The sequence below is a fragment of the Macrobrachium rosenbergii genome, chromosome 57 (assembly GCF_040412425.1).
Source record: "Macrobrachium rosenbergii isolate ZJJX-2024 chromosome 57, ASM4041242v1, whole genome shotgun sequence".
Taxonomy (NCBI): Eukaryota; Metazoa; Arthropoda; class Malacostraca; order Decapoda; family Palaemonidae; genus Macrobrachium; species Macrobrachium rosenbergii.
In genome coordinates this window covers 18,041,548-18,056,547 of record NC_089797.1, presented here as the reverse complement: position 1 = coordinate 18,056,547, position 15,000 = coordinate 18,041,548, and positions in this window count along the sequence as shown.

The following is a 15,000-nucleotide window of genomic DNA, read 5'->3' as shown; positions in this document are numbered from 1 at the left end:
TCTAGTAAAAAAATCCAAAAATTTACCTCATTTCAGGCAGATACCTGAACTCTTATAACAATAAAATTGCAACTGAGCACTCTAAACGTAATAGTGATCCATTAAAAACTTACTTATTACTTGAAAAACCAAACTAAGTTTATCAAGATATGTGTGAGGTATTAACAATTAAAGAAGAAATGTACTAGAGAAAAAGGGCATCACTCCATCAAACAACTAAAGGGAACAAAACCTGTTTATCACTTTTCCTTATGCCCACACAATTAATCCTATTCACTGGTGGTCAATAAATGAATCACTGTGTTTAAAAATTTTAAATACAAAAATTTATTTTAATTTCTAAATTTATAATTAGCATTCTACAATCTGAAAAATTTACCATTACTTGAAAACAACACAGGATTTAATTCATTCTTAAACAAAATTAATTCACAAAACTCTAATTTATATAGAAATTATGTTAACTAGCAAAATTTAAACTATTAAGAATTACTCAAGATTTGAAAAAGGAAATCTTAACCCTTAAAACGCCTGTTGGACGTAGCAAATGTCGACTAAAATTGTCTGTTGAATGCCGAGTGGACGTAGCAAACGTCGACTACAAAAATTTCAACCTTTGGTCAACTTTGGACTCGACCGAAATGGTCGAAAACGCAATTGTAAGCTAAAACTCTTACATTCTAGTAATATTCAATCATGTACCTTCATTTTGCAACAAATTGGAAGTCTCTAGCACAATATTTCGATTTATGGTGAATTTTTGAAAAAACTTTTTCCTACGCCTGCGTGGTAACTCGGCAAAATTTCAGAAATTCTTTTGTCATTTTGTCGTAATTTTTGCACTGTTCTATATTAGCCGTTACATAAAGTTTTATATATGAAAATGTGCGCAATTTCATGTACAATATAACAGAAAATAACTCATCGTTGTAGCTTTTATCAGTTTTGAAATATTTTCATATAAATCACGATAACTGCCAAAATTTCAACCTTCGGTCAACTTTGACTCGACCGAAATGGTCAAAAAGCGCAATTGTAAGCTAAAACTCTTAAATTCTAGTAATATTCAATCATTTACCTTCATTTTGAAACCAATTGAAAGTCTCTAGCACAATATTTCGATTTATGGTGAATTTTTTAAAAAAAATTTTTCCTTACGTCCGCGCCAGAAATTCTTTCGTCACTTTGTCGTAATGTTTGCACTGTTTTATATTAGTCGTTACATAAAGTTTTATATATGGAAATGTGCGCAATTTCATGTAGAATACAACAGAAAATAACTCATGGTTGTAGCTTTTATCAGTTTTGAAATATTTTCATATAAATCACGATAACTGCCAAAATTTCAAGCTTCGGTCAACTTTAACTCGAACGAAATGGTAAAAAAACGCAATTATAAGCTAAAACTCTTACATTCTAGTAATATTCAATCATGTACCTTCATTTTGCAACAAACTTGAAGTCTCTAGCACAATATTTCGATTTATGGTGAATTTTCAGAAAAAATAATTTTTTCCTTACGTCTGCGCGCGGTAACTCTGCCGAACATCTCAGAAATTTTTTCGTCATGTTGTCGTAATGTTTGCATCGTTTTACATTAGTCGTTACATAAACTTTTATATATGAAAATGTGTGCAATTTCATGTAGAATACAACAGAAATTAGCTCATGGTTGTAGCTTTTATCGGTTTTGAAATATTTTCACATAAATCACGATAACTGCCAAAATTTCAACCTTCAGTCAAATTTAACTCGACGGGAATGGTAAAAAAACGCAATTGTAAGCTAAAATTCTTACATTCTAGTAATATTCAATCGTTTACCTTCATTTTGCAATAAATTGGAAGTCTCTAGCACAATATTTCGATTTACGGTGAATTTTAAAAAAAAATTTTCTTACGTCTGCGCGGTAACTCGGCCGAACATCTCAGAAATTCTTTCGTCTCGTTGTCGTAACATTTGCACCGTTTTATATTAGTCGTTACATAAATTCTTATATATGAAAATGTGCGCAATTTCATTTACAATACAACAAAAAATAACTCATGGTTGTAGCTTTTATCAGTTTTGAAATATTTTCATATAAATCACGATAAATAGAAAAATTCGACTTTCGGTCAACTTTAACTCGACCGAAATGATCGAAAATTGCAATTGTAAGCTAAAACACTTACAGTCTAGTAATATTCAATCAATTAGCTTCACTTTTTCAACGAACGGGAGTCTGTAGCCCAATATTTCGATTTATGGTAAATTAAAAAAATAAAAATTTACGTCCAGCTGCGTTACGAATTCATGCATCATTTTGTGATAATATTTTCTGTGTTGCTTTGATCGTTTTAAAATTTGTTATATACCAAAATCATCGCAATTTAGTGTACAATACAACTAAAAAATTAAGTCATTAGCTTTAACCGTTTTGCTTACAGCACGATTTGTATACAATTATATACGAGTTTTTTTTTTTTTTTGCTGTCATATATTCCAATATTTATACATGATAATGATATTTTTTTTTTTCATTTCTGATGGTTGCATACTAAACTTCAGGCAATGACAAAAAAATGAACCAAAATGCACTCTTAATCTTAAAACTAAGCGTGCTGATTTTTTTTTTTTCCGCTTCAGCGCTTAACTCACCGAACGCCGCCGGCATACGGGAGACGTTTTTGTAAATAGGGCTTCATGTTAAAGGGTTAATAAATAAAATCCAATCAAGTATGCAATATTAAAGTATAAAAAATATAAAATGCTAAATAAATAATTGTTAAATCACCAACATAAAAATTGGGCAAAATTAAGAAATTGCAAACACAAGAATAAAAAATCCACAAAAGATTTATCAACAATAATTTCTCGAAGGCAAAATCTCCCTAATATGCCTTATTATAGCATTGTAATAATAAGTAAAATTAGCTTTACCTTACACAAGCTTGTGCACACCTCTGGAAAATTCACAAAAACACACTTTTCAAGAGGTGCCATTACACCTCTAATATACTTTTACCACACTCAGATCTCAAAAAGGGAAATATTATTACTAGTGACCACAAAAATATATTATGCTAAAAATTACTCTCTTTTGAAGAAAGAGATGGTAAGAGAGAGAGAGAGAGAACCTGACCAACTCAAATGGTCTCTCACAGGCTAATGCTAGCGTCCCAGATTCTACAATGAGAAGAAACCTATGTTACCACTAAGGCATTTTGGGAAACGGGTCCAGGAATTTTCCTGGAGAAGGGGGAAATAAAAGGAATGTTCCTGGCTGAAGGGAAATAACAAGGGATTTTTCCCTGGGTCAAAAGGTCTATCTAGACCTGTCATCACATATCTCTGTAGTTGACAGGGGATTTCAGGACTTAACACTTGTTCAAACCAGAGCCTTTTGGGGCAACCACTATTATCTAGACCTGTCATCCCATATCTCTTTCGATGACAGTTCAAGTGGATAAGGAGACGACCCTTCAAAAGGGAAAATACCCTGGCTGGACACCTGAGTAAACATCACCCTAACAGCAAAAATATGTTTTTTAGTTCTAAACTCTTTTGAGATCTGATACTTGGTATTCAACAATCATTATGACTACACACAAAACATGACAAATATAAGAGCAAACATATCAAAATTAAAAAAAAAATATACATATTACAAGGCCACATCATTGAATATATATATATATATATATATATAGGCCATATATATTATAATATATATATATATATATATATATATATATATATATATATATATATATATATATATATATATATATATATATATATATATATATATATATATATATATATATATATACATATATATATATATATATATATATATATATATATATATATATATATATATATATATATATATATATATATATATATATATATATATATATATATATATATATATATATATATATATATATATATATATATATATATATATATATATATATATATATATATATATATATATATATATATATATATATATATATATATATATATATATATATATATATATATATATATATATATATATATATATATATATATATATATATATACATATATATATATATATATATATATATATATATATATATATATATATATATATATATATATATATATATATATATATATATATATATATATATATATATATATATATATATATATATATATATATATATATATATATATATATATATATATAAATATATATATATATATATATATATATATATATATATATATATATATATATATATATATATATATATATATATATATATATATATATATATATATATATATATATATATGTGTGTGTCTGTGTGAGGTGCATGCTCGTGTGTTTGTGTTAATGTGAATATAAAAGCCAAAGTGCCACTACCTTTGGCCATTCCATTTACTATTTCTGTTTCCGTTCCTCAATTGAGATTCTTAAATGAATACAAGAGTGAAAATTTAAATTCTCTTTCCATTACAGAACTGTAATCTTGAGAAATTAATTTCTCGGTATAATGTGGTTCAGATTCCACAATAAGCTGTAGGTCCCGTTGCTAGGTAATCAATTGGTTCTTAGCCACGTAAAATAAGTTTAATCCTTCGGGCCAGCCCTAGGAGAGCTGTTAGTCAGCTCAGTGGTCTGGTTAAACTAAGGTATTCTTAACTTTTACTGCTATTCATTTTCACGGGCAGTCTAATAGAAAATTTTGGGAGTGTGCAGGGGAGGTAACATCTGATAACATATATGGTATTTGTTCTCATTCACTTCCATAATGGATTACCTGTGGCAAAAATCCCACTATTTTTAATAATTCACAGAAATAAGGAGACCCATGGAATTGGAATTCCATACTTAAGCAGTCTTAAGGTCTATTATAAAGGATAGTACAGGATGCCTGAACAAGTATGACAATGGAATTAGCGCCCTTACAATATTTATGTGTCTGGTGCACGTGTGTTTAAGAAAATCGATAAACAGACAAATAAGCAGGAGTTATTAATATGGGAAACATATGGAGAATACCCACAATATAAATAGAATGGAGATAGGAGTATGCATAAGGAAAAATGAACAATGAGATTGGGCCAGATTGGGTATATTTCCATAATAATTTTGTGTTATCACTTACTTTACAAGAAAAAAGACAAGTGGTTATAAATATCTCGAAGACACGGAATACAGTGCATGGAACAGAATTACTTTTGCTTGTAAAACAGTCTTGTGAAACCTATACGAAGCGACAGAGAGAGAGAGAGAGAGAGAGAGAGAGAGAGAGAGAGAGAGAGAGAGAGAGAGAGAGAATCAGGAAATGAGGAAGAATTCAGACATCATCAATGATTGCCGACACAAAAAAAAAAACTTTCCCTTCCAAAATCTTCAGCTTAAAATCCAGGATAATATTTGATATCAACGCGAGGCTTAAGGGATTACTTTTTTTGAAGGGGAGGATATTTACAGCTCCATTTTTATCATTGTGATTAGAGTAAATGAGCTGACTCTCGAATTGGATTTCTTGATGGCTGATATTTCGATGCCAGAAATGATATAATGATGCTCATATCAACGGAGCGTATTTAGTGATATGGATCAAGCTATTTCAAATGCATTTCTGATTTACTAAAATATTCCTCAGTACTTCATTACAATTAAAGAATAAGGGAAATTTATCCTTACAACTTTGCTTACTGGTGCAGAAGAGGCATATATACATACATACATACACACACAGACACACACACACACACATATATATATATATATATATATATATATATATATATATATATATATATATATATATATATATATATATATATATATATATATATATTTATCACATCACCGTGATTCATATACAATCATGAAGCTACAAATTTCGTTTAGTATCCGGTTTACGCTACTTGGGAATATAACCGAAGGGGAATTATAAGTGATAAATGAATTGGTAGATGAATCAATGTTTCGCTGTGTTTAGTTATTAGCTCCTCGGGGATCAAATGTCCCCAGGTAAATTAGTGATTTCACGAATTCCATGAAAATTTCAGGGATTTTGTGAAATCCCTGGTTTCACGGTATTACTGTAACATGTACACGTAAAGTGATGCAAGTAATGATAAAAAAAAAAAAAAATTTCCGTTAAACGTGGAAAGCTGAAAAGTTGAAGAGTTGATTTACTGTTTTGTAATACTTTAGATACCAAACAAATTGAATCGGTATAGATACGTGAAGTGATGTAAGTAATGATTAACCGGAAAAAGGAATTACATTAAGTAAGAGTGATTGGAAAGTGGTAGAGATTTGATTTATGCACGTGAATGAAATATAAATGACTCAATAAACTGTGATAACATAGGTTGAAGTCACAGGAAACGTTATTGTTTGTCAGATCTGACGGAAATTCCATTATCTGTTTCACAGTCATTTTTTTCCACTGACTTTTTTCATACAAAGTTTCATCTAAGCCCTTTCAAAGCTCTGTAAAAACAAACCAGAAAAAAACTGAAAGATGGATTGAAAAATCTATTGTAATTTCCGTTTTTGTTTCTAGCGTACTCTACAGCCAGTCCAGAGTTTTATGCATGATGTTGTTAAAAGGACAATGGTGCTGATCATTAGGACTTCCCATTATGTGGTATCAGAACATAGGTGTCCATAACTCTTACTAGCTACAATTATGGCCTTAAAACAACAATGGATTAAGCAAGTATGCATTTAACGACTGCACATCTCTCTCTTAAACGTTAAAAAGAGCAAAATTCTAAAAGAGTTCCATGGTCCAGATGTCATGTGAAGCTAGATTCTTAAGAAAAGGCATATGTCAGTATAACGCTTAAGACATTTTTCGATCAGTAATTATGGGACGCACTTCACCGTATTGCGGTTTATAAAATGAAATAAAGCGAATAAACTATAAACAAAAGAACTGGCAAATTTCATCTTAACTTAGGCATAACAACAGCAGTTGAGGTCTAAATATGAAGTAGATGTGACCAAACCAGGGCTTCAAGCGATGTGTGTTATCACAACTCTAACTCTGCAAGACGTTGGTAACCCAATTATTGGAAGTCAACGCATAACGTATTATTGTTGAAATGGGAATGCATAAGAAAATATGTTCTACAGACAGCTAACTTTATCCTTGTGTTTTAATTTGCTTCACTTATCATAAAACGTATTTAAGTACTGAACTCACAGACTAGAAGAAAATTATAGCTGACGTACATAACTGATCATTTTTAAAGTATGTCGTTGAGTAACGAGTAACACAAAAGTGGAAAGCACTGAGGTTAGTTTGAAAACGTATGAACGAGAGAATGAGTATGAGCAATTTGGTAAGTAAGATGATGAAGAACAGCAAGATGTTGGGAGTTGACGGAGTTTTGTGGTGATGTCTTGCATGAGTGTTATCCCGTGTTTAAGGCATGTTTTGAGGAAGGATGTTTTCAACGGAACTGGCCCTTGTACTAATTGCTTATTTGCATATAGGGAAATTAATGTGCGTAAATAAAAAGATATTTTGGAGATAACTTTATCAAGTTATATGAACCTCAAGTACAGAAAATGTCAAGATGAATCGCTGAAAACAGACATAATCAAATCTCAACTCCCTCATGCAATGTGCCTTGAAGGGGTTTACAGAGGCCTGGTATTATTATGCTATATAAACTTTGATCCCTGGTCTTAAGAAAACTATATTTGCATTCCTGTCTAACCTTTTATTTATATTTATTGTCACTAAACTTTAAATTCATATGTATTAATAAATACCCAGTGTTAGAAAATAGCTACAGGGCAGAATTACTGATATAGAAGTATTGTATCTGAAAATGAAATCGTACTATGAATCCAATATTCATTTATTGAGAAAACTCCTTTCAAACTAGCCGTCAACCTTATCATTTCAGTATATCCAGTGAATAAATTTTACCTCATTTTTCAATAAGGAACATATCTCTGTTGCAAACATCTTTAGGCCAACCCAATGAAAGGCATTTCCCCTGGCAGGCTCCCTAGTCACTTTACACCCAAAAACTTCAACATTCCCAGCTCTCATATTTACTCTCAGTGCAAGAGGGTCACGAACGCTTGTCTCTATCCGTCGGTAATAATAATGTTTACTTTGCGCTCTTCGTTGTTGTAGCTGAATTACTTTTCAGCATGCCGGTTGTTTTTGAAGTGCAATGACTGAGCCTTGCAAATATGTTAAATATATTGGCTGGGAAGGCTTAAAAGAAAAGTAAAGATAGGAAAATACATTCATGATATGATAAAATCTACTTTCTTGTAATTGATGTTAGTTTAATATCTTTGAAATATTTAATACGGAACTTTTTAGAATCCCTTAATATCACTTTTGATAACTTTAAGGGATTTCACAGAGGCTGATTATTCTCCTGTTATCTAAACTTTGACCCCTGGCCTTATGAAAACTATGCTTGGATTCCTCTCAACCTCTTTATATATTTGTTAAAGTTGAGAATGCAATATATACTCCCCAACAATTTCAGGCGTTTCCATTAGGCTCTGTTTCCCCCTCTTCTCAGCTATTCGTCAATAACCATTTCGATCAGAAATCTTCTCATATTCATGTTTCTGTTTGATTGAAGCATCTGTTTCTATTTTTCCTTAAGGTGAACCTCCATCCACACAAAGAGAATCATACTCCATTGTGAGATAACCTACCTTCGTCTACAATTGCTGATCTTGAGATATTATCAGGAAAGAGTCCCTGGAAACTAATCAGTTTTTATGTATCTGAAAGTTACTTCCACTTGTCTCTGCTGAAAGTCTGGGCGCTTTTCCTGGTGGAGTATCCTATATTTGTCATCTCGGTTAAGTACATCCAATCTTAAGTAGTTCAAATCATTCAGATAGCTAAAACTGTTCATATATATATATATATATATATATATATATATATATATATATATATATATATATATATATATATATATATATATATATATATATATATATATATATATATATATATATATATATAGTTAGTTTCAATCAGTAATCTTCATAACGTCGGAGTTTTTTCCGATTTTCATGCGTAAGTTTCTGGTGAAAAATACGCAAAATTCTTTCTTCCATTTCTTGGTCTTTAGTCGCGACAGCTTTTTCACAACTCTACGGCATTTTTAAGCAACTACTGAGTTATAGTTTGGACTTACAACCTATTTATTTCATAGAGTGAAGAGAAAGTCTGTAAATGAATTGTAAATGAAACCGAAAGACAGCCCGTAGTTTAAGAAAGTATTTCGGATGGATTGTATAGGATATAATTTTTGCCATAAATTTAAATGGTTCATCATTGCTGAAAATTTTCAGGTGTGATGACTAAGACACGTTTGATAATTGTTGCTGACTTTCAGCTATCGTCGAGTGTATCCTTCACGATTTTCAAAATTACGTTTTGGACACTTAACGTCTATAGACAACGAATCTCAGCATAAATTTTCTTAAGAGTTTCTTTGAGCCAGGAAGTCTGCCAGTAAGAGGAGGGTTCTAACACCAAACTTATTTTGATAAAAGAATGCAAGGTCGCCTCAACTGTTGTGAGCTGATTCCTGAAAGAAGTATTTTCTTCGACATGTAACGAAACCACATGAACAATCCTTGAAACTTGAAGACATTTAGGGAGAACGATGAAATATCGTCGAAGGGCATCAGTTTTCTTTGAGAGGTAAAAGGGCAAGAGATGCTCTTTTGAAATATAGTCTAAAAAACGAGATTTCGTAGTTGACATTATGGACATGTGTACAAGACCAGGGAGATGGTATGGCAGTTGGGTCACCATTGGTTCCTATTTTCGCTGAAGAATTTGTGTAGCTCCTTGTGGAACTATAATTATCTTAGTCACGTCTTGAATGATTATGTTTGTGTTGTGAATTAATTTTGACGTTAAATGCACCACGAAGTCATTTATAATTCAGCAATTCCCTAACAGATAAACTGAAGCTATTATATTTTCAGCTGCATATTCCGAGAGTTTCAAGTAGGAAAACAAATACTTAGTGAACATAATAGTTAAATAACAAGTATTTTTTTCTTATTTATAAATAAAAAGAAATTAATTAATCATGACTATTATGGCATGATTCCAGTTCACTGCAGAAATAAACATAAGCAATAAAACGGACCTGTAAAAGAGACTGTGGTAAAATTGTCTTCACAATAGTAATAATAAATTTAGTTGTCATTAAAAGATCCCACTTTTCAGTCCCTCTCCCCACATTCCAAACATAGCGCACCTGGTGTCTAGATTGTATTCGAAGCAAAACTGGGTCACAGAGCACGGAAGGAAAGTCGAAATAAAATCAAATTTTCAATTTGTACTCCATGTGGAAACTCGAAAAATGTATCCAAAAGTTACTGCGCCAATGATATTTCGTGAAGATTTGACTCTCACCAGGTTTGTATATGTCGTCTGTTAGTCATTTCAAGAGATGAAATATGCTATCAAAACTGCCATATTCTATGCATTCTCATTAAACTAAATATTTATCCTGATTTTCTCGTAGATAGATGATCCATATTTAGATCATCGATTTTACTTGAAAATTCTCGTTTTACTCTTTCTTAAGTTTTTCGTCCTTTGCGCCTTAAGTTTGCAGCAAGTCAAACGTCTAGTAAATCGATTAAAGGATTCAGGCGTATGAATAACCATACATTTGAGTGCCAGTATTTCAAGTATATAATTGGCTCCATATCTGAAAAACATTCCTTTCTATTGTAGACAAATGATATTCAAAACTGATAAATTTTCTTTAATTACTATTATTTCAAATATCACCTAAGGAAGTAGTGCCAGTCAACTGTTTTAGAAATTCTGACAAATATGTTTTATTTTAAATATGCGTACCATCGATATGCCTCTTCTTCAAAAAAAGAAAGTTGGGAGGTGTCAATTTAAAACTACGGGGACTCTTGATAATAGATTAAGGAACGAGGTTGTCGGAATCACAGCTGATGGTTGGTCGGATCGATTACAGAAAAGGATATTGTTTGATATTTAGGTCACTGCTCTCATTCACTGGGTTTTCTTGAAAAATGGAACCAGAATAAAATTGCGGATTTTCATGCGAGTTTTTTAAACTGAAAAGATCTCTTGACGACGGGTGATTGTTATTCATACCAACTTAGTTTGAGCTTGTCTTTTGCTTGTGTTACACTTGAATGACTATCAGGACATGCTTGATCGATTTATCCTATGAGAACAGCTGTAAATAAAAAAAAATACATACTTGCTTATGCACACACACATATAAATATATTTATACAAATACACATGCACACACATACATGTGTATGTATGTATATATATATATGTATATATATATATATATATATATATATATATATATATATATATATATATATATATATATATATATATGGAAAGGATAGTGAGGACAGAGTTTGATTACATGCAGCCTGATTCAGTTAAGGGTCTTTCATATGGATTAATCCTTCTTCCATATTTTAAATGAATTGTCACATTTTTTAACAAGTATAGTTTTTAAGTGAAAAAGTATCAAGGATATGAGATTTAATTATAGCTATGTGTCTAAGGAAAAAATACCTAGTTACTTTGAGATTGCCTATTAATTTCAAGAAAACTTCCAGACCAGTGCTAACCGTGATATTCTCTCTGCTACAGTGGAGGATCTGTATCATTAATAAAATTAAATTAAAATTTCCGAGACTTGGGTTAAAGAAAATCATGTCAACACCCATGAAAAAAGATAAAATTGCAATATATAACCTTCCATTTTATTTTTACGGAGCCCTGCTTCTTTCGTCTATGTTTTAATCACTGAAAAGTTGTTATATTAAGCCATCCCAAGTTATATATGGAGTTACAAATGGTAAACATGTTTTGGTGAAATTCCCATTTACTTCAACTATATATAAATTTTGATTTAAAATATATCGAATGCAACCTTGACCTTTTATTTCAGTGTCACAGGTATTCTGTAAATTTGAAGTAGAACTGTACGGTTTAGATTTTTTTTGTTTTTCAATAACTTTGAGAGTAATATTGACTGTATATGTTAAACTTACAGACAGATTAAGTGCGGTATACTCTTGTCTTCATTCAACTGCCAGTAAGTAGTGTCAACTTTGAAAATTCGAAGGACGGTTCATAATTGCGTACTTTTGCTTTTGGTGCAGTTCTGTTTTCAATTTTTTTTTTACCTGCTTCACGTGTTTTTATCTCAATTTAAAAAATATTCTTGTATTCAGTATTTATGAAAAGTGCTCTGGCCTGTTTATTTATTTGTTTCCCTTTAAAATTAACTTGTGGCTTCCCTTTTCTCTTTCTGTTTGCATAGCTTTCTTAACATACCCAATAGAAGGATATTTCATTTTAATCATTATGGTTCCCATCAGTAACGAAAAACATCGGGTTCAAAATACGAAATATGAAAAACTCCATTCTTTCCCTTATACAAAACATATTTAATCACCCGTGTTTCGGCGCCCTTCTGTTCGTGAGTGGGTGGCTCTCGTGCCCTAATTGGGAGGGATAGCCACCTCCTCCAGAGGAGTCTCGGGGACACCAGGGACTCCAAGGGAGGGTCAATTAAGTCTCTGAACTCATTTCCTTTTCTCTGGTATTTTTTCAGCGGTGAGCGTCGACTGCGTTGCGTTTAAACTTTGCCGCTCAGTTTTAATGCTATGACTTGAACTTCGAGTTCCGAGATCCTTTTCTCTTGCTGCGGGACTTCACTAACTAAACTTTGCTCCCTCAAAACCCCGGATTTTGCCACACTGAAACTTGTTCTGCAAATACAATTTTCTCTAGCTTGCGAGGCTAATGTATTTACAAAGCTTTTCTGTGTTAAACAGTGGGCTTCCGTACCGACATGTCCATACATAAATATATCTAAAATTATATCCCTTCATAAGTATATCTAAAGTTATGTTCCTACATAAATAAATCAAAAATTATATCCTAACATAAATAAATCTAATAATATTCTTTCATTACGTTAGCTACGGTTCCAGATTTCAATGGCCTACTGTTTATGGTATTCTGAAGCATTTTTGCGTACACTCAGAGGCCGAGTGTGTAAAATATTAATCGTCTTGCATTTGCTTCACTAACTGAAGCCCAACAAGACGCAATCTAAGGTATTTATGTAAGCCAGGAGAAATTTATATCAATACCTCAGCAAGTCTTCCCTACATATTGAACGATGATATAATAAAGCCTCAGTGTCTTGTAATTGGTTTCAATATGCATGTGAACTCTCCCTGTGTTTCACAGACAAAAGAAACGAGTATGATAAGTATAGGATCGGCAAGGCATGTTCAGGACTGTCCTGTGTATGGAAATACTAGGGAGTGAAACATGAATATGCTAGACCAGGGGTCGTCAACCTTTTGGAAAGAGCGGCCCAGACAGCTGCGCAGTGTCTCTGAGGAGGGCCATGATATCAAAATGTACTATAATAAATTGTCTGGACCTCAGACCGCTCTGTCCAGAAGGCTACCTTGGTCTCGAGGTTTAAAGAAAAAACAACGAAGTTAGTGTAACATTTTTTAAACAAGGTTTCTATTTTACTGCAGGAATAACAGAATACAACTAATACAATCAACAAAAAAATGCAAATGCCTTACTACAAATGAAATACATTTAGAAATGACAAATTATGTAATGAGACACTTGTTTTTGCTTATTGTTCGATAGCTTATCCCCATCGAATACAAATAAATACAGTTGTTTTACCACCAGACAACAAACTCAAACGAAAGACTGAGGATGATACGAATTAACCTTTCTAGGGATAGCTTGACTCCGTAAACTATGTAACATCTGTTAGATAATGTCCAGGTATTAAGTTGGCGGGGCAGAGTGAAATCCTCGGTTGCCGACCCTCTGCTTGACTATTAGGATATGTTTAAAATTTAAGTATGATTCTTTTAGCTACATTTATAGTGAATTTTACTGTAAATGGTCATTTATTCATTCTCATGATTCATTATTTTCATTTAATTTGAATGAGAAGACTCGTTTTCATAACTACTTTGTTGTAACATTTCAAAATACCACAATGCGCCAATCTTGAATAGGCTGGGAGAGAAGGAAATAGACTTATCAGACTAATTATTCTGGAGAAAGAAAGATGGAAACTGAAAAGTGAGGAGTAAAGACCCAAAGAGTTCAGAAATATCCTGGTAGAAAAGGAAGTCTAAGGTACGAGAGTTCATTAACATTAAAGTAGTTCAAAACCAAGAAGATTTAATTAGAAGAATGTTTACAAAGTTCTTGTGTCTGTTTAGTGCAGTTCAATGTGATTTGGTGTTTATTACTATCACATTCCATATCAATATTTCTTTCTATAAAAACATACATAAATACATATATATATATATATATATATATATATATATATATATATATATATATATATATATATATATATATATATATATATATATATATATATATATATAATATTTCTGATTTCCATCAGGATCAGAACCCAGTTCTCTCAAATGAAAGGCAAGTGGCACACCCACTAGACCATACAAGTCTAAAAGAGGTTGGAACCTGAGAGCATCTGTACCCAAGGAATTACTTGCATACTAGCGAGTTTTAGACTTGTATGGCCTAGTGGGCAGTGCCCTTGCCTTTCATTTGAAAGACCTGGGTTCGATCCTGATGTGAGTCAGAAATTTATTTCTGTTCCACACGTGATTGTGTGTTGATTATTACTATCTTATTCACTCAGAAGGGATAATTCGAATGAAATGCTGTCAATTGGGTCATAGCAGAGTCGGGAAGTTGGGGAAAACTCGCTGGGATGCAAGCAGTTAGCTTGCCCAGGTAATTCCTTGGATGCAGATGCTCTCAGGTTCCAACTTCTTTTAGACTTGTATGGCCTAGTGGGCACCGCCCTTGCCTTTCATTTGAGAGAACTGGGTTCGATCCTGATGTGAGTCAGAAATTTATATAATAT